Genomic DNA, 4,948 nt, shown 5'->3' on the forward strand with positions numbered 1-4,948 from the left:
ACTGATAAACATAATTGACTTTCTGACTAAGATTTAAAAGATAACCATAGATTGCTTCAAACCAACAATCTCCGTGGGATTCGACCCTTACTCACGTGAGGTATTACTTGGACGACCCAGTGCACTTGCTGGTCAGTGGTACGAGTTGTGAAAAGTGTGATTCATAATTCGTGCACCAGTTACAAAACACTATTTATTTTGTAATAATTTTTTTAATACAAATTACACGCATAATTTTCCAAATTATATTTTTTTAATTATTTAATATATTAACTAATTTACTCAACAAGTCAACATTTATATCATATATATAACATAGATAGTTCAAATATATTTCATTTAACTAAGATTGTTTTATAAATCTTCAACATATAAACCTTAAAGTACAAACTAACAAGATACATTGAAGAACCCTAATGAACTAGATAGATACATAGGACAAGAAAAACAAGAAATTATAAATCTCCAAAATATAAACTACAAATTACAAACTCCATCATGTTCATACAGCTCCTTTCTCATGGAAAAACTTCTAATAAGTGCCACACCTGAAAAGACCACCAATAAAAAAACACTAGCTTAAGAAACAAGATTTGTTTCAATATGTATGTGATGTTTTTGTAGCAATGTGGCACGACATAGACAGTTTCAAATAAATGAGGAATATCAGCATACCACTTCAAGCTATGTATCCTCAGGAAATAGATTCATTATAAAGATCAAGCACTTAGATGCCGAAATATAACAGTAGGGTGAGCCTCAAGCAGGAAATATTCTGCTCATCATTACATATTTAGTTATAGCAATATAAAAATCAATGATACAAATACTTACATGATCCTCAAAATCTGGGCTCCTTAAATTGATAGACAGAATTCTCATCAGCAGTAGCACCTAAACAGAGCATGATTTGGTAAGTACTTCTCTAACATAAATTTATAACTTCACATTTCTAATATCTGTCCAAAGTCAATATTTCAAAGCATTTGTAGAAATAAAGTTTCAATATCTTAACTCCATTTAAGGAGTAGGAATTATTTGTTTGAAGCAAATGAAAATGGACTGTCAAAAGAAATGATTCATTGGACAGTAAGAACACAGGCAAACATACCATCTCAACATCTATAGGATCCATCCTTTTTAGTTTCTGTAAATGTAACCAAACGGTTCAACTCAAATTAAATGAGACCTGCAGCGGTGGTGGCCTCCATCATCCTCCTTCGCATCTCTCTCTGTTTTGTTCTGCTTCTCGACAGCGACTATGCGGAATAGCAATTAATATCTAAGACAAGATCAATAACAATATGATGTTAATTAATGCAATTCTAAAAAATTGTCTAGAAAATTTGAGCTTTACTTGGCAAAGGAACAAAAAAATTTACAGCAACAAAAGATTTAGCTAAGTGATTTTTTAAGCAACACAACAATAAATTCAACTATTCAAGTATTAAACTCAACCCAGTGATGTTATCCATCAACAAAATTCAACCCAGTGATATTATCCAGCAACAAAATTCAACTCAATGATGTTTAACAGCAACAAAAAAATTTGCTCAGGTTCAGTAATAAGTATTACAACAACAACAACAACCACCAGTCCACCATCATAAAATTCTAATTTCAAACCCTAAGATACACTGAAATTGACACTGAAAGTCTGAAAGAACTGGGTCGAAGGGAGCTCACCTGGGAAGCTAACCAGCTGAACTAATGGTCGAAACAAGAAGACCACCACCACTACCACCACTCAAGGGAGCACATGCTGGTTCCGTCTGCTTCTGCAATTCACCACAATGGTATAAAAACAACAACAAATCAACCCTAAACACTAATAATCAGAAAAACAAAAGCATCAATCAACCACTAAACCTACATATATTACAATGTATCAACAAAATTTGAATGATCTGCCAACAAAATTTGGGAGTAATTGGAACAGGAGAAAGATAAGGAACAGGATGGAACCAAGGCAAGAACTAAAGCTTACAGTCTCAACAATGGAGGAATTGGAACTGAATCAGCAACTTCAATGACAGCTCTATTGACGGGAACAGGCGCAATAGCAACGATTCTGACCCCAATTGACGGCAGTGGCAGCGGTGGCATCTTTGACGGCGATGGCTAGGGCTCCGATTGGCGGCGGATCGGCAGGAGCGGTGCGACGGAGGTCCCACGTAGCCCCCTGTTCTCTCTCCATGCGTTTCTTCTCAGCTCAGACCGGCGGCAGATTCGACTCCACCAGCGGCAGTAAGGGATCCTGCCGAGGATGACGATGGCGAGCTTTAAGGCGACGGTGGCGACCTCGCGCAGCACAGCGGCAGAGCGCAGCTTCGACATCCCTCGCGAGCGCGCTTTCTCTTTCTCCACCGCGGACTCTCTCTCTCCCTCTGTCGTCTCTCTCCTCATCCGTGACGGCACAGCCGCAGTGACGCGACGGCGCTTGGCTCGGCGGCGACAACGGCGCGCGACGGTGGCGGCGGACCCAGCAGCGCCAGCAAGCTCCTTCCTTTCTTCCCTCTTCTTCTCCTCTGTTCCCCCCTGCTTTCTCGAATCTCCCTCTCTTCTCGGTTTCCTTTCTTTCTTCCTGCTTTTCTTTCTTTCTTTCCCAGTAAATGGGTGAATAGCTGGGGGTTTTGAGGGGTGGATGGCGGTGCTGTTAGTATTAGAGAGGTTAGGGTTTAATTTGGGGATAATTGAGTTAATTAGGATTTTTTTTTTGTGACTCATAGAGATTTTTTTGATGACTGGGTTAATTAGGATTTGGTAATTCTAATCAAATTAGGGTATATTTTATTAATTTGAAATCTAATTTAATTTCTTGAAATTATTTTAAAAAAATTACTTAATTATCAATTTGCTAATTAGATTTTAATCGAGTATCTTATTTTAAAATTAGAGATGATATAATTTATTTTTTTTGTTTATGAAATTAAAATATTAAATTCTAAAATTTCAATTATTTAAACTAAATCATATAAAATTCTTATTCTTTTACAACTGTTAAAATTTATAATTTATGTATAGAAAATTATTCAATAATAATGAAATTAAGTAAAATTTATATTTTAATTATCAAAACCTGATTTAATTATTTTCAATGAAATAATTTCTGAAAATAAAATTACTAATAAATAAATAAATTTGAAATTGGCTCATAATAAAATTTTCTAAAATTTTTGGGTCTTACATATTCCATTCAAAATATTTAAGAATATTATTTATTAATTACTAAAATTATAATTTCAATTATACCAAATATCCAATAAAGATTATATAAAAATTCTAATTAACTTAAACTCCAATTATTATAAAAATTACATATTATATAAAAATTCTAATTAACTTAAACTCCAATTATTATAAAAATTACATATAACTCCTAATTATTTTTAAATTTAAAGTATCATAAAGCTTTATTTAATTTCTTTCAGTAAAATAAAATCCTCAACAAATATAATAAATTTAATTATCAAAAAATTTGGAATGTTACAGTTGAGTTATGGTCGGTTTAGGACTAGTAGAAAGAGAAAAAAACCAGAACTCGATATTTTATTCTTAAGGGAGTTTTTCAAAATTTTATTTAAATGGACAAGGACGGCAAACAGCAGAATGAAAAATAATACAAGTGAGGGATAAAATTAAAATTTTTACTTTTATATTTGTTTTTATTTTTAAATTTTAATTATTTTTATTTATGTTTAATAATTAATTTTTTTAATTTAAAAAATTAATTTTTAATCAACATTTAAAACTTAATTATTAGTAGAATTATATATTAATTTTATAAAACATATAAAATAATATATATCATTTTTAAAAATAAATCATTTAATCTTTAATTTTTTATAAAAAATAATTAATTAACACAAATAATATTTAAAAAATAAAATTTTTAAAATAAAATAAAATTATCTTAAAGATTTTAACATTTTAAAATAATTTTTTTTAGTTACAAAAATTCTTGTATTTTGTGACAAACAAATAATTTGTTACAAACAATATTGAATTTTGTGACAAATTAATTTTTTGTTACAAAATAATTGGAGTTTTTGAAACAAATGGATATTTTGTTACAAAATATTTTAAACTTTTGCAACAACTTCATCTTTTGTTACAAATATTTTAAAATTTTGCAACAAAACACTTGTTCGTTACAAAACCAATATAATTTGTAACAAAAAAATCAAGTAGTTACAAAATATCAAAACGTTTTGTAACAAATTGTATTGTTGTTACAAAACATTATTATTTTGTAACAATTACTAATTTTTGTTATAAAAAAAAATTATTTTTTATAACAATTTTAAATTTGTTACAAAGTTTTTGTTATAAATGTTCCATTTTCTTGTAGTGATACTTTAGCTCACAGTATCTGTTTGCAAATTTGACTTGATCTGTGGCAGTGAGGAGCTGGTCGGCCTTTTCCTGCGGGGTAAAGTTCTTTTCCCGCCAGGAATCGTCGTGAAGGATATTCAGGATAGAGGTAGAAGATTCTCTTCTTTTCTGTTTGCCTGTAGTTGCCTTGCCTTTTCCCTTACTTTTGGGATCAGACATCCTGAAAAGCAGAAGTAGCAGGATATAATTGAAGAACTAAAGCACGAAAACAAGTAGGCAAGTAGAATTTTGTCAATGTAAGCATAAAGGCAAAAAGAACAATAGGAGCATGAAATGAGGTAAGTATATGTACATTTTGGATTGAATTCGAGTTAAAAATCTGAGAGTAAAAATCACAATCCAAAATGTAATAGAAGTGGAATTCAAGTTAATTTGAAAAAACAGTAATCATGCCTTGAGTTAGAAAGTTAAAGTAGTTAGGTAGAAACCAAAAAGAGAAGTTAGAAAGCTAAACTGGTTAGGAGTTAAAAAGGAAGTTAAAGTGAGTGGCATGAGAATGGTTTTTCTAGTTACCAAGAAATTCACAAACTTGAAGAACAAACAACTTATATTC

The 4,948-nt window shown here is 31.1% G+C and overlaps 1 long non-coding RNA gene across 1 annotated transcript; it reads right to left on the reverse strand.

The window, feature by feature from the left end:
* Positions 1–320: 320 nt before the first annotated feature.
* LOC148573197 (uncharacterized) lies at positions 321–2,655 on the reverse strand. Its single transcript, XR_015905289.1, has 5 exons — positions 1,988–2,655; positions 1,687–1,828; positions 1,112–1,282; positions 835–894; positions 321–548 (listed from the first exon to the last, which is right to left on the reverse strand). It is a non-coding gene; the product is annotated as an uncharacterized LOC148573197 (long non-coding RNA).
* Between the last annotated feature and the right edge of the window lie 2,293 nt (positions 2,656–4,948).

The sequence above is a fragment of the Arachis ipaensis genome, chromosome B2 (genome assembly GCF_059453495.1).
Source record: "Arachis ipaensis isolate K30076 ecotype BB chromosome B2, ASM5945349v1, whole genome shotgun sequence".
Classification (NCBI taxonomy): Eukaryota; Viridiplantae; Streptophyta; class Magnoliopsida; order Fabales; family Fabaceae; genus Arachis; species Arachis ipaensis.